We start from the raw sequence: 21,660 nt of genomic DNA, 5'->3' as shown, positions 1-21,660 counted from the left end.
ATGTTGATGCATTTATTCCTTTTGCTCCTAAAAAGCAAAACATTCTTTAGACATTCTTTTTATATATAGCTTCTTATGATTTAAAAGTTCCTCTATTTTTAAAAAATAGTAATTTCTTTCTAATTTTATAATCTCCTATCAGACAATCCAAAGTGCAAAACCTAGTGGTCCTGAATAAAAAAAGAGATCCATTTTTGAATAAATATATGAAGAATCTCTAAATACTGTTCTGTATTCTTGTATTAATGCCCTCATTCTAAATTAATATATTAGCAGTATTTGTCCCTTTAAGACATAATTAAAAATAAGAAAGCTAATAATCATAAATGTAGAAAAACACTGTAAACAGTACAGAAATCAGAACAGATACACCTCCAGGCAAGAAGGGCAGTATATAAGTTTAATAAATAAATAAATTACATAAAATAAATACCAGATCCCCATGTGTCTATAAACTAAGACTATAGTAATTTGCCTTTATTGAAATGTCTTTTTTTTAAAAAAACTATGAACTTTAATAATACAATCCTATTGTTGTGTACTAATAGTAAGTCCCTTTAAGTTCACTTAGGTTTATTCTCAAATAAGATTGTACAGGATAATTGAAATGTGTAAAATGAAGTTAGTTGACAATATTACGTTAATATTCTGTATTCTATTCTAGTAAATTTAAGATGTTAACTTATTTTACTGATTAAGAGCCACTGGATAATATACAGTATATGCACACAGAGTACCAACTTGGAAGACGTGAGTTTGAGAACAATGGAAAAGGAAAAGCAAATACCAAGTTTTGTTTTATGTAATGATTTTTCTAGTGGAAATTATTACAATACATAGCAGACATAAACATGTAACGTCTTACTATGCAAACGTATGCATTTTTCCTACTTCAAAGTAATCTCTCTGTAGAAATAATCATATGGGAAACAGTCCTACAATCTGTACAAAAAGGACATACTGAAAACACAACCCTATGTCACCAGCCAAATAGTACATGAGAATGAAGTTAAAGTAGATGGTAAACCTTTCAAACATTGAGCAGTCAACTATTCAAGTATCACTTCTACGATCAATTACTCAGTTCAACTTCCTTTTGCTTCTCTGGTATATATAAAGCATGAATAAGAAAGTGTTGGCCCTGACTCTCCCACTTCCTGACAAAGAGAGATCACTCATATGCAAATATGTGTGTTTCTAAAAGATCTTGATGTTTCTAGGCAGATTTTTAGAATATCAAAAATGCATCTCATTACATTTTAGGCTTAGTATGATATCTATAGGGACGCGGTGGCTCAGTGGGTTAGGACGCTGAGCTTGCCGATCAGAAGGTCGGCAGTCTGGCGGGTTGAATCCCGAGTACCGCGTAACAGAGTGAGCGCCTGTTACTCGTCCCAGCTTCTGCCAACCTAGCAGTTTGAAAGCACGTAAAAATGCAAGTAGAAAAATAGGGACCACTACGGTGGGAAGGTAACAGCGTTCCGTGCGCCTTTGGCATCTAGTCATGCCGGCCACATGACCACGAAGACGTCCTCGGACAAGCGCTGGCTCTTCGGCTTTGAAACGGAGATGAGCACCGGCCCCTAGAGTTGGAAATGACTAGCACGCATGTGCGGGGGAACCTTTACCTTTTTTATGATATCTATAAACCATGGCTCACAAAAGCATAGTGGATGGATTTGTTCAACATAAAAAACTTGAAAACAAGCAGACCATAATATGGCTCAAAGTGTATGAACTAAGCCACAAAAAAGTGATCTGTGCATTTATAAATGGAATTTATGCCTTCCTCTTAAATACTATTATAGAAACCTGGATCTGGATTCTGTTGTTTCATAAAATTCATCTAATTTTTATCAAGGCATCAGTAAAGAGTACATTCCAGGAGCTAAACTAAAGTTTGTTTACATAAGAAAGAGAAAGTAATGCAAATTGAATGTGCGAATTTTAAGAAAAGTTATACTTCAGTAGTTGTGCTATAATTATTGACCTAAAGAATAGAATAGATAGAATATTCTTTATTGGCCAAATGTGACTGGACACACAAGGAATTTGTCTCCAGTGCATAAGCTCTCAGTATACATGGAAGCAATAAAGTGATAAATCATAAATCGTAAGATACAATCATAAGTCATATGATACAACCAAAAAGTGATAGTCATAAGATATCAATAGGAATAATAGGAAAGGTGAGAAAGATAATAGTAATAGTATATTTTTATACTGTATGATATGTAATATGCTATGCAATATAATATTACATATTATAATATATGCATTATAATATACTACCAGTGTATGTAATATAATATGCTATGTAATATATATATGTAAATAGTACATTACTATAGCATATATTACTAATACATACTATGATTGCAAAATTGCGAAGTTATTGGCGGAGGTACAAAAACTATCCATATGGTGTAGTAACAACAACCTGCACCTGAACATCGGAAAGACGAAAGAGATGGTGCTAGACTTCCAGAGAAAAAAGGAGGAACCTGCCCCACTTTACATCGGGGAGGACTGTGTGAAGAGAGTTTCCTCCTTTAAATTTCTGGTAGTCTACCTCTGTGAAGATCTGACCTGGAAAGTTAATACAACCCAGGTGGCTAGAAAGGCCCAACAGAGGCTTCACTTTCTCAGGGTCTTGCGGAAGAACAGGGTAGAACAACGGCTAATGACCCTCTTTTACCGGTCTACTATAGAGAGCGTCCTCTCGTATGGTATTGTGGTTTGGTATGCTGGTCTGACAGCCGCGGATAGGAAAGTATTACAGAGGGTGGTGACTACAGCAGAAGACATTGTGGGCTGTCCCCTGACACCACTGGATGACATTGCCAGGGCTCGTTGCCTTGGAAGAGTGAGGAAAATTCTCAGGGATGACTCACTCTTTACTCTCCTACCATCGGGTAAGAGATATAGGAGTATAGCCAGCCGCACCAACAGGCTGAAAAACAGTTTCTATCCATAGGCTGTTAGGCTTTTGAATGAGAAATAACTTTTGTCAACTTTTGTGAATTTTATGCAGAATTGACTTGGGAGGCCGGTGTGTGGTGTAGTTGGTTCACATGGTGTAGTAAGATGGAGGGTTTGTTGTCACTGTGTGTTGGGAGGTGGGCGCACAAAGGGAGGCTCAGCTAATCTCAATGTACACATAGTTGTACTTTGACAATAAAGGTTCATTTCCAATCCAATGAACCAACCAAAAGATCCCTTAACATAATCCTGAATTCACAATAATTTGTTTTCTTCCTAGTGTTTTTCTGCAAATGCAGGTCTGCTTTTTTCAGATCAATTGATACATTATTTGCAGCAGGAATTGACCAAATAGCTTGTCTTGTGGATCTGATGTTGTACATCAAGCTGAAAGGGAATGACTAGTCCTTAGTTACCCAGCTGGCTTTCATGCCTAAAACAGGACTAGAACTCAATGTTTTATACCACAGTGCCTTATCTACTATAAAATACTTTCATTTTGAATATGAAAGAAGCATGTACTATATTCTCAAAGATAAAGAACAAGGGACTTTGTCTTTTCCAGCTTGGAAATGCCAACATAAAACAAGGACTTATTCAGAGTTTTGTTCTACAAATTTAGAAAAACTGAGTTATGCTATCTGATAAACCAGAATATGCAAAACCTTTCAGAAATTTATTTGTTTAGATTTCATCAGAGTTTAAATTAGCTATAAAAACATTCTAAAAGAACACATGCCCCTCTCTTAATTCCATATTAGAAAGACACACGTGATGGAAAAATTAATGGTACTCTACTCTAAAAGCTTATTCAATTATGCTTTTAAAAACATTCCGTGAATTAGAGATATGGAAATAGGACAACTAGCTTTCATTCGATCTTTCACATCTTTTATTAAATGGTAGGAAGAATCCAACCAACTCTATATCTACAAACGCTGTAACTTTCTTCACTACTTCTTAATCTTTGTTAAGAATAGCAGGTAAATAACAACTTCTAAAAAAATCTATCACTCAGAATACAGCAAACCTAGATCAATTACGGTTCTTGTTTGTATATGCCTTCCAATCACTGGAGACTGCTTGACCAAATCCCTGCAGTGTTCTTGGCAGAACTAAATCTGAATGTCTTCTTCCTGGGACTGACAGTAATAGAACTCACAATTTCCCAGTTTCTAGCCTAATGGCTTAACCATTATACCAAACTGGCTCTTCACATATGGCTCTTACTGGAAGCCTTTTGATTTTCGAACAAAATCTAGAATTCTTGACTTTTAATCCTTTTCCTATTCTGTTCTACAGTTAATGAATGTATGCAGCTAATTAAAATTATAAGAAGGAATGGGTTTTAATGTGTATCAGAAAGTATCCATCACCATCATCTGTTATGAGGTACATACAAAAGTACGAATCCATAGATTGATGACAGTTACACGTTATACTCCAATGAACAGTTATCATGGAAGGACAAATGATGGCTTTAGTGAAAAAAAATGAGAAATAATAACTGCCAAGGGGGGAAATATTCTTCTAGGATAAATTAGCAGATTGGTGAGAATGAGACAACAGTATAGAACAGTGATGGTGGACCTTTTAGAGACCAAGTGCCCCAAAACCGCCAAGGTTCCCTACCCCTGGTTTATACCAATAAATAATGAAGAACAAGCGTTTTATGTGAAGAGAGAAGGTAAGACATTTAAATCAAGCATAAAAGGAAGAGTAAGCATTTGAACTAATCTTAGATCTGTGAAAACGAATTCAGTAACAGGCACATATAGAAAAAACAAGCAATTCTGCTGTCATTTTAAAAATATGAGCATAATTACTTAAGTATGAGGCTAATAATCAGATTATTACATTTGAATACAGCAGTCAATAAACATGGAATGGGTCAACTTGCAATGGCCAACTTGCTGCAGCCATCTCACTATGGCAAACCCAGCATGGCCAACTTGCCACAGGATAACTCAAAGCATAAATATTATTTGTCACTGTTTCTTTAAACTTATTTCCACTGACAGAAATAGAAATAATGTAGAAGAAACAGTGGTGGACAACATTTATCACGTTGAGTTATCCTATGTGGAGTTGGCCACAGTGAGTTGTCTAGTGGCAAACTGGCTGTACCAGGTTGGCTGCAGCAAGATGGCTGCAGCGAAATGGCCATGGCAAGCTGCCATGGCAAGTTGCCCTAGACCCCAATAAACATTACAGATTGTTAGGAAGAGAATAGTTGCCTAGCAGAACAGTGTAGCCTGTGTGAACCATACAACAGCAATATTTTAAAAATCTGTTGTTTAACTAAACAGAGTTCTAAAGGTGTATTTTTAGGAAAAAAACTGATACTGAAATATTATGTTAAAATATGTTATTTTGAGATGAATAATGCATTGGAAAAAAGCTATGACAGAAGCATTATTCATAAAACTAAACTATAAAGTAAACATATTGTAAAGTTAAATCTATAAAGGTAAAGATAAGGTAAAGGTTCCCCCACATATGCATGCTAGTCATTTCCAACTCTAGGGGCCGGTGCTCATCTCCGTTTCAAAGCCGAAGAGCCAGCGCTTGTCCGAGGACGTCTCTGTGGTCATGTGGCCGGCATGACTAGACGCCAAAAGCGCACGGAACGCTGCTACCTTCCCACCGTAGTGGTCCCTATTTTTCTACTTGCATTTTTACGTACTTTCGAACTTGCTAGGTTGGCAGAAGCTGGGATGAATAACAGGCGCTCACTCTGTTACGCGGCACTCGGGATTCAACCCACCAAACTGCCGACCATCTGATTGACAAGCTCAGTGTCCTAACCCACTGAGCCACCGCGTCCCTATAAAATACTAGATAGTCACTGCTAAATGTTGTATTCATATTCCATTTCTTCTTGAAGCTATCTGAAGGGGGAGGGGAGAGAATTTATTTATTTATTTATTTACTGAATTTATATAGCTGTCCATCTCACATGTGACCCTGGGTAGTGCACACAAAATAACAAAACCAAAAATTCAAAACCATTAAAATACAATTAAAATAGTTAAAACTATAGTAAAACAAAAACACAAGTTTCATCCCAAAACTTACAAACAGAATAACCATTTAGCAGGCTCCATATTTCTATGGGATCCCCATGCCCAATAATCATTAGCTTTTCAGGGCCTTCCATAACATCAAGAGTTACAGCCAATCTCACTTCAGGGGAAGGGATAATATTCCAAAGTGTGGGCACTACTGCACAGACAGTTCTCCTCTTATGTCCCACCAAAGCCCCTTAGCAAATTGGACCAGCAACATTTTCCTCTGGTTGGGATGGGGAATAACCAGGGAGAGGACCCATGCAATGTAGGGCTCTAAAGGTCATAACCAGTACCTAGAATTGAACTCAGAAGCAGATGGCAGAGTAGGTCTGTAGTGTGCAGGTCTAGACCACATGGGCAAAACCAACATACAACACAAAGCTGCATAAAGGCTTTCCTAGCTACAACTGCCAATTGCCCTTTGAATAGGAGTCATAGATCCAGAAAGACCCCCAAATTGTACAGAGTCTGTTTAGGTCAGTGCTACCCCATCCAGTAACACAAATGGTAAATTCCTGGGTTCAAAAGGCCCTCAAACCTAAGGCCACTGAATCATGCCAGAATTAAGCCAAAGCCTGTTGTTCCTCACCAAACCCCAATGGTTGATGATACCTCATCCCATGGCAATGGAAGACCTCATCCAGCGGTTTCATGTAGATGTCAAACCAGAGTGAAGAGAGTACCAAATCCTGTGGTACTCCACATAGTAAAAGCCAAGGACAGGACTTCTCATTCCCAATCAACACCAAATGGAACTAGCCTCAGAATAAGAGAACCAGCACAATATAATGCTGCCTGCTGCTAGATCCTACAGCCAGTCCAGAAGTATAATGTAGTTCATGATATCAAAGGTTGCAAGAGGAAAAGTAGAGAAAGTGGATACACTACCCTCATTCTGCTCCTACAAGAGGTCATCCAAAAGCACTCATGCTGGACTTGAACCTGGACTGAAAGGGTTCCAGATAATCCGCTTCATCTAAGACCCTTTGAAGATATTGCACAAGCACCTTCTCATCAATCTTCCCTAGAAAAGGGATGGAAGTTGTCTAATATGATGGTGTCTAGCAATGTTTTCTTGAGAGGCAAACTAAAGCCTCTTTAAGGATAGAGGAATAATATCCACTCTATAGGAAGAATTCACTGCCACCAGAAGCCAATCACACCTCACCTCTGGAAAGGCATTAAGCCAGACAGAAGAGCCACGGATCTAACAAGCACATGGCCAAGCTCACTGTTAAAAGGACACTGTTCACTTCCTCAGAGGCTATAAACCAGACATGTCAAACACAAGGCCCGGGGGCCAAATCCGGCCCGCGAAGTGGTTTCATGTGGCCCGCGAAGCCATCCTGGAAACAGTGCGGGAACGGCCCCCACTGCCTTGGCCCTGGCCCAGAGACCCTCCTTCTGCCAGAGACCCTCAGATCTGTCCCACTCCTGCCCAGGCCCCCATAGGCACCCTTGATGCGAACAATGTAGAGCTGGCCATGCCCACCCAGTAGGCCATACGCACTCTAGCCACGCCCACCCAGTAGGCCACGCCCACCCAGGCCATACCCACCCGCCCCCCTGAGGGCAACCGCAATGCTGATGCGGCCCTCAATGAAATTGAGTTTGACACCCCTGCTATAAACGGTCTGCATGCTCAGTTTGGTTCGGTTATTAACCCTAACGGAAATGTTAGTAACATAGTTACAAATATACCACAATGTAGTATGTGAACATTTTTCTTCCAGATTAAAAAATCTATATTGGTTTCAGCACTAGTTTGAATATGCAAAGTGTAACAAGGGTGATCTAGCAAATGAAAACTATATCTTTCAAGGAGACGCTGAAGGAACAGAGAGTACTAGAAAGGAGACTCTGACGATAACTGAAAGCATGTCACATCCATTGTAGTGTACAGAATATGGAATAATGTTTTTAATTTACAGGAAGGCAGAGTCTGATTGAATGATGAAAAAACAATGTCCCAACTGTAAGGGCAGTTTGCTGCTGGAATCCATTTCCCAGAGATGGACTCCTCATTATTGCATTTGTCCAAGTAGATAGGAGCCATTTAATTTGAATTTTTGTACTGACTAGGGCAGGGGTAGGCAACCTCGGCTCTTTTATGACTCATGGACTTCAACTCCCAGAATTCCTCGGTCAGCTATGCTGACCTAGGAATTTTGGGAGTTGAAGTCCATGAGTCATAAAAGAGCCGAGGTTGCCTACCCCTGGAGTAGGGGCTTGAACCTGAAGTCTAAATGAGCCCTTTTGGTTTTACGAAACTATGATTAACGTATTAGTGTAGACGGCAAGATAAAAGAGACAAGTAAATCCTTTATTGGTACAATTTTTATTGCTAATTCTTAAATTATATGCCAATTATTTTGCATGAGCCTAAGAAAAAAAGTACTATTGTGAAGAACTCTGCTACCAAACCCACACACACACATGTAACGAGACCAATCCTACTCACGTGTCCACAGGGCAGAAACAAGAAATTTTAGGTAAAACTGCCATGCATGACTTTAAGCACCCCCTTCTCCTTTCTACAGAATAGAACAACATAGATTCTGTTCTGAATCTTCCTACTGCAAATCAATGCAGCAGCATGCAGCAGTTTTTTCAATTGTGGCAATAATGTTAATATTCCCTTCCCCCGTAGAAAAGCAAAGTTCCACTTATCTCTAGCTTCCAAATCAACTGAAAAGTTTTTTTTTAATCAAGCTGCCTTTCTGTGTCACAGTTCTATGTACTTGTGTATTTTAGTCCTTTGAATTGCCCTCCCTGGTCATAAGCATAGAAACTGTCTGTCTGTCTTTTTTTTTATAAAACTGAAATTAATATTTATAAGATGCATCTATATAAAATGCATTTCAAAGACTTATCTCAGAAAAAAAACTGTTGAAAATAATTTAGTGAAATTTGCTATGGTAATAGTATACAAGGCCTAATGCAAACGTGAACTCAAAGAGAGTCTTTAAATCTGGCCAGTATTAAAAGTTATATTCACGGACTTCCGCTTTTGCGTCGTGGCAAGACAAAGACAGGAAAGCAAGGCTCTGCCTTCCGCGCCTGATTTTGCCCTGCTGGGGGCCCAGAAAAGGGCCTAAAGTCACCCCGAAGAGGCGATGAAGAAGGAGGAGTGCCTTGTCGATCACGGAGAGACGGTGATGTCTCCGTTCAATCCAAGGAAAGCCCTCTAAACCGGCAGGGAAAAGACTAGCCACACCTCTGTGACCGGTCATTAGCTGCTGACAACAGAAGCTTTAATTAGCACATTGTAAACAGCATGTTTGGACTGTGTGACATTATTGATCCTTTCTTTACTATTTTACAACCGAATTTCCTGGGAAAGGCTCCCAAGAAGCCTAAAACCTCCGTATGTGAACGGAAGCGGCGTTTTAAATTTATGGGGAATAGAAATACATAATACTGAAGTGAAAGTAGTACAAAAGTACAGTTTTAATAAATTTGAGAACTGAGATAATTGTTAAGATTTTCTCTTTGAAAAAAAAACATTGAGGAGAAATATAAGAAATCAATCCTTTGTTTTAAGAGTGGAAAATGGACTTTGAATCACATCTAGTGGTGATTCAAAGCATAGCACTATAATTTGCTTTGCTTGGTGATTCCTACCCTGAGATAACGGCAATAAAAGAAAATATTGTGGCATACCTATTATTCTGACCTTCTTGGATTATAAATAACTACTGAGCTTGGACTTTTAATTTCAAGAGCTAGTGGGAGAGAAAGAAAAAATTGACCTTGGACTATGCTTAGCTGGGAGAGACTTTTGAGCTGTTTTCAGAGAGGTTGAACATTCTGAACATTGTGGATTACAACCTTGCCTAATTGACAATTTTTGGGGAATACCTGAGACAAGGAATTACTATAAAATAGTACACATAAAGACCAGAAAACTAATCTCCAGGAATGATGCCTCAAGAAAAAACAAACACCTTTCAGAAAGAAGTATATTCTATGCTACAATCAATTCAACAAACAATTGTTGAATAGAAAGAGGATATAAAAAGAAATAATGAGACTAAAAACAATTTAGACAATATAAACAAGCAAATCTCCAAATTAAATCTACTACTAGAAAGCTCCCAGATAACGACCAGAAAGTATGAACAATCCAGAAATCAGAAGATAAAACAGAGGAAATGGATTTAGAGATGGAACAGATAAAAGAATTGCAAGACTTAGCTATAACAACGAAAATGCAAAAGACCTTTTACCCCTTAGGTCTGCAAAATATATTTGATGGCAAAGAAAAAGATGCTTAAAAAAGGGAATATAGAGCTGTTAAGGGAAATGTCACAACTTGGGAGACAGGAAATGAAAAAGAAATGGAGGGAGAAAGGAACTGGGAGTAGTTTAAGGAATATAAATTCCTTAATTGATTATTGATTTATGAACTGATATTATTTGTATGATATTAGTAAAATATGATGATGTTTATATCTAACTTTGTATACATCAACAATATGAAAAATTGTAATGGTGTAACAAAGAGAAAATGGAAAAAATATGAAGAAAGGAGGATCAGGGAAAAATACTGGATTGTGTAGTATTGAACAGATTTATATTGAAAAAGTTAATGTTTTTTTATTTAAAAAGTTTTACAATACATTTTAACTTTAATCCCCCCCTCCCCCACCCCCATCTAACCAGTTAAAGTTAATGTTAAATATTTGAACCCAGACAACATATTGTTTATTAAGCACTAAAGACTGTAATTCTTAAAAATTAATAAAACTTTTAAGGGAAAAAAAAGTTAAATTCACCTAAAGCTAAAAGATATATAAATTTTAACTGTTCAAGGCAGAGTTCACAGGAATTTCTTTCTTTCTTCCCTGTAGCAACTTATGAGGCAGGCTCATTTGAGAACTGGTTACTAATCCAAGATCACCTTGTGAGTATCCATGGTTATGAGTAGTTTTGAACTTGAGTCCTCCTAATCCTAATTCACTTCATCACTCTGGCTGTCAGTAAGGTAAAGTTGGAAAGATGTTTTAAATATATCAGAGAGCAAGATACTGTATCTACAGATGTTATTTAGTATGACTTATAGTACTGACTAACAGTCTGTCTCTCGTTATTTTGTATTAAGACACACATTGATCTTGGCTTTGTATCATTTCATTTTCAAGAGACTGAATGAGAACAGGTTGGAGGCCATTTCTCCATTATTCTTCAGGTTGTTATGGTCTAAAAGTCTCATATAATTTAGCTACTGTACCTTCTTGCCTTCCTATTTTAGGACAACAAACTCCGCTCTATATAGACAGCCATTTTGGTCTAATGGTTAAGGCATCAGGTTAGAAACCGTAAGACCGTGAGTTCCGGTCTTAGTCATGAACGGCCAGTCACTTTATCTCAGGCCAACCCACTTCACAGGGTTGTTGCTGTGGGGAAAAGAGGAGGGAGATATATTGGATATGCTCACCGCCTTGAGTTATTTGTAAAATAATAAAGGTGGGATACAAATAAATAAAATAAACCTTGTATTCAACTTTATAAAAAGGTTATGTTAATACCATCAAATTTGTCTTAACTAAAGTGAAGCACTGAACAATATTTTTCGATACTGGAATGGATGAGGCACATAGGGAAACTTTATCAAATTTGAAGATGATAGCTCAAATGAACATAAGGTCATTATTACTTAGGCCCAAGACTTTTGAAGATATTTGTGGCAGAGACCTGTGTAAACAGAAAATTGAGGAGTTGCCTGGCATATAAGAGGAAGCAAACATTGGTTTTTCCACAAGTGTACAGAATCTGTTAAGTTTATTCTGTTCCAACCCTTGAGAACTTGCTTCCTCATCAGAGTAGCCCTTACGCTTAGGGAGCACTGAATCTAAAAATCCATTCACTACTGATGTGGCTTACTGAGAAGGTAAGAGATTTTTCTTTCAACATAACCTTCCTTTGTTTTGTCTCTTACACTGAAAATAACTATTTTCCAGCAGCCATAAAAACCTTTACAGCCAAGATTATAAGCTCTCTGGAACAGCATATAGCACATTCTTTTGCCATAATCATGACATAACTCTCATTGAAATAGTTCAGTCCATTTTTTAATACATACCTCAGTGTGCTTCCAATCATGTGTTAAGACTGAAATCTGGGCTAATTTCTTGGAGACTGGTATGTATTTATATTAACTGAAATTCTGAATTAATGACACTGGTGATACCCTGGCCTCTGATTTTGCGGCACAATACCATTTTCATATGGAAAAAAAGGAACCCGACTGATCTAGATACTATAATTTTTTCAGTTTAACATTTTACCTTTGTTGACCCAGAAAGAACCTGACAGCCTTCTATAAGCCCTTAAACTCCTGGTTCTGATAAAAATTTTTGGATGGAAAAGCTAATACCCTAAAAAAACAGAAATAAAATTGATTTTTAAAAAATAGGCTAAAAATAACAGAATAAATTTTTAACACAAACCAATGCAAAGTTCTTTACATAAGAAAGAGGAAACAAATGCACAGGTATAGAATGTGGATACTTGACTTAACAGTTACACTTCTGTTTGAATAGATTCTAAGCTAAAGAGAATAAAGCGTATGATACAGATGCACTTACACTAGGGTGCACCAATAAGAGTACAGTTTCCAAAACACGAGAAATAACAGTTCTATTATATTCTGTATAGGCGAGACTTCACTTTAAGTACCATGCAATCTTTTGGGCAACATATTTTTAAAAAGCTTCAGAGAAATATGAAGAAACACAAACAGCAGACAATGAGGTTAATTAGGGGCCTGGAATCCAAGTCTTCTGAAAAGGTACTGAAGGCAGACATATAACAGCATTTTTCAAGTATTTGAAGTAATGTCATAAAGAATGAAGCCAAAGTATATTATTTAATGTTTTAAAGGCAGAACATAATAGGATGGTTTTAAGTTACAAGAAGGCACATTCTGACTGAAAGTTAGCATAAACCTCTGAACGTTTTCTTGTAATCTCAAAATATCTCTGGAGATCCCGGGAATTAACCCTTTTATCATATTAAGGTAGTTTGCACAACATCCTAAGAAAATATATTTTAATAATTAACGTTAATCCCTCTAACAAGGAGGCACAGCTAATAAACTATGATACATTTCAAATTTTTTAGTGTTATCAGTCAAATCACTGGTTCTGGCTCTTTCCTGGCCTAAGTCATTATATAAAGACACATTTTTTTTGCTCCTTTCCTTTTATGTATTGAGAGGAGTAAGCCACAATTTCTGATTCAAAGACTCATTAAATAAAACCCAAATAGATCTATACATACTTTGCTAGGCACTTCCTGTCACTGAAGACAATAACAAAAATAATCAGAAGAGTATTAGCATTCTTTTCCTTTGTCTCTCTTGTCATGTTTTGCTTTGGGATATTGTTCCATTTGGTCTGTTTGTTTTGCTATCCTGAAATAAATATTAGTATGCATTCAAAACCACAACAGCTACTACTACTACTATAGCCACACAAGTTCCCATTCTGTTGGGCACTTTTTACATTCACTGATATTTAAACTATATTTTTCTTCTTCCAGGAAATGAGTACAAATTTGTAAAGCATCAATTGCTCTCCAAGATATTTCTGCATATTTTAGATTGAAAATTCTTTTAAAAACAAATATATTTTTGAAGTTTAATTATACAACTATATTCCTTTAATCACCCTGGGATTTCCAGGCCTGCTGGTAAAATCATGTCTTCAGGGCTTTTCAAAAGAGGATTAAGGTGAGGCCCAATCTTATTGTTGTGGGGATGATATTCCACCAGAAGTGTGGCCCCACTGAGAAGTCCCTTCTTGATCCCACCAGATGGACTTCTTTAAGAGACACAGAACCCATAACACACTCTGCCTCCCCACTCAGGATTGGGTAGATGTAACTAGGAAAAGATGGTCTTTCAAATAACCTGCAAATCTTAAGCAACTTAAAACTCCGTACCAGATTTTGGTATCTGCTTGCCATTTAAAGACATTTACAGCATGTAGGTGTATTTTCAATCATAATATGCAAACAGATTTGTAACCTGGTACATTGCATGGTAACCTTCCATCCCTCACTCTGCAAGCCACACATCAGAAATGAATAGACTATCAAATCACCACCAGATGCTTGCTTTTTCTTAACCATAAATTCCCTCACCAAGTTCAAGAGAGGAACAGAATTCTGAATACCACTTACTGTAGAATGCAAACTGTTCCAGAGACATCGACCGATACTCTACTTTGATACTACTGATATTCTACTATGCTATCACATGATCAAAACTCGGCTGCTTGGCAACTGGTATGTTGTTTATGATAGTTGCAGTGTCCTGGAGTCACGTAATCACATTTTGTGACCTTCTTACAAGCAAAGTTAATGAGAAAGACAGATTCACTTAACTCAGGGGTCCCCAACCCCCTGGTTCGTGGACCAGTACTGGGCCGTGGCAAACCAGCAACCGGTCTGCACAAACAAGCAAAGCCCCATCTGCGGATGCAGGCAGCACACAAAACCACACCCCCTCCGGTCTGCAGAAAAACCTCTCTCCATGGAGCTGGTCCCTGGCACCCAAAAAGTTGGAGACCTCTGATTTAACTAACATGTTAACTTAACAACTGCAGCAAATCACTTAACAACTGTGGCAAGAATGGTAATAAAATGGGGCAAAATTAACTTAACCACTGTCTTGCTTAGCAACAGAAATTTTGGGCTCAACTGTGGCTGTACATCAAGGACCTATCTGTATTTCTTCATGCTAATTTATAAAATTAATTATATATGCTTTTGAAGGCAGAGTCACACAACACTGACACATTTGTAAGCTCTTCAGGTGCCTTCAAACTGATATTCTAGATGTGCTGGACTACCATTTTCAGCATGTCCCAGCCAGAATAAGAAATTATATACTGACTCTGAAAGATGAGGAGTTTGTCCATCAGGAAGTCTGCTCCATATAGTTTTTGCAAGACATTTTGCAATAGTACATATTTTGTAAAACATTCTTTGCATATTCCAACTTTGTTTCAAAAATTTGCAACACTTCCCTTAAATTCTCTTTCCAAGATGACATCCACAGAGCAGATTATTCTCAATCAAAAGAAACATGTTACCCTATACAGGATAAACAGATTGAAGTTTGAAACTTACTAATAGATTTTCAGACAATTTGCAATAGATCATCCAACTCCCAGTTCTTTAACAGCAATAATATTTGCCATAGGCAAGTATTTATGCAATTTAGCATTCTGCTAAACACTCCAACTCAGGATCCATCACTTGTAAGGTTGACATTAATGGATTAATAATACATTCCAATATGATCTGATATCTAATCTTACATTTGATTAGGCATTGATTTTGTGCTTAACTAAATTTATGAACAATACAGTATTACAGATTACCTCTATCATAATAATTTCAGTTCTTAATACAAAAATTGTACCAAAAGTTAGCATTAATATTTGTTGCCTATGTCTATATACCAATTTCACCCTGTCATGCTACATATAAACACACAGACAAAACAGATTCATGTTTAATAATTTCGCCCGTTTAGTATTTAACTGTTATATGAACTCTGAAGAGATTCCAATCTATGAAAGCAATATTTTCAGTGATTTACCAAATGTTCATTCACTGTTTAGAAAAGAATTATATCCTTTTCTGCATCCTAAACCACTGAACTATATCTTTATCTTAGGAATTAATAATGATTCAGTATATAACTGGAAAATATGGAATCTTATCTTACTAGACTTATTAAATGCAAAACAAAAAAAAAATAGTAAGGCACAATTTTAAGTCTCCCAGACTACCAAATAGACAGCATACTAGTCGTTTGAAGGATATGTTTCATTTTCTTCTTAATCATTTCAGTTTCAATAGCAAAAATCCTGTTTTACTGCATACCTGAATTGCCTTTAAGAACTATGTAATAAGATTTATGACCATGCTAGTTCTCCCATTAAAGGCTGTTTCAGTAGAGTTGCCAGGCACTTAACTTTTTATGGTACTTTTAATTTCACATCATGCTCACCAGAGCATGTAACAAAGCAAATTAAAATAGCCAGCAACATTTTCTAGACTTTTTTCTTAAGTATATGTGACTGAAACAAGAGAGGAAGTTAGCAAATGTGCTCCTTATCACAGGAAAAAAAATTACTTATTTCCATAGCAGAGATTATGTTCAATAATTAAAATGAGCCTTTATTCTTGCTGAAAGTTTTGAACTATAATAACTTGAAATGATTAGTGCAGGAACTCAGTGCTTGAATGCAAACTGTGCCTACAGGAACAATTCATCCACATCCCAGATGTTAAGGAAATGCTTATGGTCATTCAGTGGTAAACTAAATATGGTGAAAGATATTTTAATATTTCACATCTCTTGGTAAAGAATAAAGGCATTAAAGAGAGATTCTTAGAGCCAAATCGTCAAGTTTAAACTCTGCTGCCAGTGCTTACTTTTTAAAAGTTGTTCTTCTAGCCACTAAAAATATTACACTTTCAATTAAAAACAGAACCATTTTCTTCCATCCATGATTAAGAATACTTTTATAGCTGTGTTTGCTCCAGAAGACTGAAGAAAGATTTTTAGATAGCTGCCTAACCTGGGAGCTGCATAACAAAATCCCATGTTTTTGATTAAAGTGAAGGCGATGGGGAGGAGAGGAATTAAGTTATTCTTCATGATGATTTTTCCAAGGGAAAAAATTATGTCATTCTAGTACTAAAGCTGATTTTTTTATTAAAAAATTGCCAGTAAAAGGCAACTACATGAAAACAGTTGGGACTAGCCAGAAGATGACTCTAATTTGTATTTAAGTTGCCATCTATGCCTTTGAGAAATGAAACTGCCAAGCCTTACAGCCAAATATTTTTAAAAATCTTCACAGCCATTTGTTTCTAAATTGCAGCAACTTAGTTTCCATATAACCAGGCTGAACTAATATGACTTATTCTATTTAGAATGACAAAATATTTTAAAAATGCAGAATGCTAACCGAAAAACAGGTTGTCAGCACAATTCAAACAGAAAAAATAGACAAAATGATGAAACCAAACAGTCCACAAAACACAAACCCTTTGGAATGAAATAAAATCATTGTAACTAACTATGGGAATCCTCTTGCTCCCACAATTTTAGATTCAGGCTACAAAATTGAGTGGAGAAATGCCCAATATGATCTACCACTCTGAAAAACATAAAATAAATAAATCATAGGAACTCTATGCAGACAGGACAGAAGCAACAGAAATGCATTCACTTCAACACAAATAGTAATAAACAAAATGACACAGACAAACATCCATTGCTCTAGTTATTCAAACTCTAATCTGAATTGTCAAAAATTTGCTTATTGAAGACTTCTCAAATAATATTATGGAGTAGTCTACAATTCTCATGAATAAATGGATTTTACAAATCCTGGGACTTATGCCCAAATTTGTAGCTATGCAAATACAGTCCTTTGACTCTAAACTATTTTGCAAATCTCTCACAAATACAATTTTTAAATATTTTGTATATTTTGTATGTGTAGCTCCACAGTTGTCTAGACAGCACTTAATCTATCACTTATTTACTAGACAGTCAGAAAGAAAGGATAGCACTGCTAAGGAATTCTGGAATATTCCCAAGTGCAGGGGTATCAAACTCGCAACGTCACATGACATGTTGCAATATGTCGTGACTGTTTTGCTATTGCGAGCAATGGGGTGGGGACGGTTTGATGCTTCTGGCCTGCGGGCTGGCAGTTTGACACACCTCCCCTAGTGGATTCAAAGTGCTTTTCTTTCTCTTCACTGTAATAATAAAGTCATTTATAAATTGGTCCATAACCTTTTATTTTTTTAATATGGTGCTTGATTATGAAGTGTCTAAATGAAGCAGGAACCACTGAATGTGGTCTAACATCAACCTTATTTAAAATAAGCAATTTTAACACAGAGACAATATATCAGTTAAATTTGAAAAAAATCAAATCACATACATTTCAGAATATTTTCAAGTCTGCTGTCTTTTTTAATGAAAAACATTTTGGCAGTATTCAACTAGTATTTAAGTTATGCTCTTAAGTTATGTGAAAATAAAACTGAAAATAATCAGATTCCAGTTCATAATCCATACCTTTGTCTACTGTAAGCCAATAAAATCTTACTTTTCTTCCACTAGTGTATCCATAGAATCTTAAGAGGGCAACATTTTTCTGAGTAAAAATAATTTGTTAAATTAGGCCCTATTCATTGAAGCAATACTCCCAGAAGCCCAGTGCCGTTTTGCTGAGGTTTCAGTAGATTATTGCTTCTATTATGACTCAGAATTGTCAACAATAAGAAAGCTGATAGCCAAGTTTCTATTTGATATTGCTTGAATCAATTTTAGTTGTTGATCCTTAAAGACATGGACAAGCCAAATGGCTCTTTGCATCTGAGGCCATGTCCTCCTCATCTTTACTGGCAAATGTTATAAAGTCAGGGAACACAAGAGACATATCAATACACTTCCAAAAGTAGAAGTTCCCTGACCCGAAGGAAATTACTAAATCTTATCTCAGCACACACGTGCAGGGGAACCTTTACCTTTACCTTTTTATCTTGGCTCATAATGCTTCACCATAGCAGATTACACATTCAATTCAAGAACAATGTTAATCCTTCAGATGAGGTTTTCATAGCACAGAAAAGCATGTTCTCTCTCTCTCTCTCTCTCTCTCTCTCTCACACACACACACACACACACACACACACACACACACACACACAGGGAGGGAGGGAGGGAGGGAGGGAGGGAGGGAGGGAGGGAAGATAGTTAAACAGACCCAGATATAGATAGAAGACAATATATACTGTCTTACGATGGTCACATATTTATGTCTATGTTAAGATATATCTTTATACTTTCCAATGTTGGAAATAAATTATATCATGGGACCTGGGACTTTACATTAGCACAAAAGTTCTTTAAAAACAAAACTATATCTTATCCATTCAAATAAATATAATAAATAAAAGCACATTGAAGCAGATATGCTATGTAGGAAGAAACAGGCAAAAGGTGGTATTTAAAAATTGGGCTGGATTTGGCAGGGTCTGAAGAGAAAAAAATCCCACTGCTTCCCCGTGGGAAAGACAGCTGGATAACAACATGGAATGTTGCCAAATATTGTGTTCTATTCTATAACCCACTCAAGTCACTCAAAGCAAAGCAGGTCTTAATTCTTGAAAAGAATCCCTGGAGCCGTGCTTTGCATCCTTATCTTACCTTATTAAAACTTTTAAAGTTTATATGCTTTGGACCTCCTGTTTTCTTCCCTAGACATCTGTCCGTTCCTTGACATTTCACTGAAGGCAGATCTTCAGAGATAAAGGTGCCTTCTGAAAAGGTCTCTTTCAGAATTTCCCATATTGTTTCTCATTCATGATGAAGAATGAAGTATTTTTATTTAGATACTCAGTGAAAAAAAATCTTGTCTAAACTGAAAGGATAACTTTTAGTGCTAAAAGGTTATGTGGCTTTCTATCATTTTTTTAAAAATTCCTTGTTCTATCAGACATGAGATGCTGACTTATGTTGTTTTATTGTTTGAACTGGATACAAATGTATGGTTATTTTGTATTTTCAAAAATAAATGGTAAATACAGAAATTATTTCCAATGGCTTTGTGAAGTTGGAAGAGAAGGCTGTCGGGTCAGCTATCTTTTAAAATATTCTCATTTAAAATTTCCCTACATGACTTATTTTTTAGGAAAACCTAAACACTCCTGTGCTTTCACTTTTTTTTCCAAATAGTTTGAGTACTTGTGTTCCTATATTACAACATTTATTATTATAATATAGGCATCTGATAATGGAACTTATATTTTCATATTTTTGCAAGATGACAGACTACTTATGTCTTATTTTGATTTCTATAGGTTGGCAAATTAGACAATTATTTTCAAATGCTGAATATTTCTGTATTTTCATTCAGGGATTTTATTGCATATAAACCAAATATATATATTTGGAGAAGCACACACACATACCAATCTTTTATAAAGACTGTGAATTCAAATTGACAACAAAGCTTCATTCTGTTTGGCTTCCACCTTTACATCAAAAATACTTACTGCACCAGTTTTAGGAGGTATGTTCAGTTGCTTATCTAAAATTAAGAGATGTTAAGATTTGAAAGACCAGCCCAAGGTTGATTCAGCCTTCCATCCTTCCAGGGTCGGTCAAATGAGGACCCAGATTGTTGAGGGCAATATGCTGACTCTGTAACCCGCTTAGAGAGGGCGGTAAAGCACTGTGAAGCGGTAAATAAGTCTAAATACTATTGCTAATCCCAGCAGGAAAATGAAGAATTGGACCATTTCATTCAATACGAAATTGCAATTGAACACTCTCCTGTTGTCTACCTGACCAAACAGTGCATATTTCTGATCTGTAGTGATACCATGCCTCTATATCAATTCTCTTCTATTCCCTACTAAGGTCCATCCTATTCCCTGATTACTACTTGCTCTCACAAGATTCGGCTTACTATTTCAGTACTAAACAAATCATTCTTCCTTCCTTCAACTGACGCTCCAAAAGTACATACATTTCATACAGACAACACCAGGTTGCATTTACTTTTATATGCTTCCTCTTGAAGTTCCAGTAATAACTATATTTGGGGGGGGGGGAGTTTTTGCATCTTCCTTTATAATTTTGAAAAGGTGAAGTGAGCTTATTAAAGCAGACACTTAAGAATGAACTATTAATATATCAGGGAGGTAAGCGAAAGCAAATAGGCTGCAAGAGAAATTCTCTGGATTTTTCAGAGAAGCCAATATACTGTTGCAGTTTGGCTTAAGTCATTTTGCCATTGCATGCCCTGAATCCAATGCTTTATTATTTCTTTAGGTTAGCAAATTAGACAATTATTATTTCTTTGACTTTATGTAATCCTAAAAAACAATTATTGCAGAGAGAGATAACACAGAATCTCAGTTTTTTCATAATGCTGTTCCTCTTTCATGACCTATGATGGTGAGATTGTTAGAAAGGGCAGCAATCCACTTGAAACCAGTAAGATACTCAGCCACACTAGCTTGCCAAAAGTTGGCTTTGATTCCAATTAATCAAGGCTCTAGCCTCAACATGACATTTAAATCTCATCTAGGAATCATAAAGGGGGACATGACAGCACAAAAAGGACAAATGGTCTTAAATTAGAATTATAGGCCTAATTGTACTCTATCTAGTAATTGTGCTGCCAATTTTGCAATTAAAAATTTATTAGCTATTAGAACTACGTTTTCCTGTATACAAGGAATCTTGTAATAGCTGCAACATTCTTTTTACAACCAAGGAGGTATGATTAGTTGAGGCCAGGGGTGTCAAACTGCTGGCCTGCGGGCCAGTTGCATCATACGGAGGCCGCGCCCACTCCAACCCTGGCAATACGGAAAAGGTCACAATACGTCGCGACATGTCACATGACGCGACAAGTTTGACACCTGTGGTTTAGGCTGACTTCTTAATGGAGGTTTGGAAGACTCCTAAATATCTGAAGCATTTAATTTGTTCTATGCACTGAGTCCTTTGGGAGTAGGGCAGTATATAAATCGAATTAATAAATAAATA

The 21,660-nt window shown here is 36.6% G+C and overlaps 1 protein-coding gene across 1 annotated transcript in view; it reads right to left on the bottom strand.

The window, feature by feature from the left end:
- Window positions 1-21,660, bottom strand: part of WNK1 (WNK lysine deficient protein kinase 1) — a 154,886-nt gene that overhangs the window by 109,656 nt on the left and 23,570 nt on the right. The gene's annotated exons all lie outside the window — the stretch shown is intronic.

The sequence above is a fragment of the Vipera berus genome, assembly GCF_964194415.1.
Source record: "Vipera berus genome assembly, chromosome: 6".
Classification (NCBI taxonomy): domain Eukaryota; kingdom Metazoa; phylum Chordata; class Lepidosauria; order Squamata; family Viperidae; genus Vipera; species Vipera berus.
The sequence above is the reverse complement of the archived record's forward strand: the minus strand, read 5'-3'. Positions and strand labels throughout refer to the sequence as shown.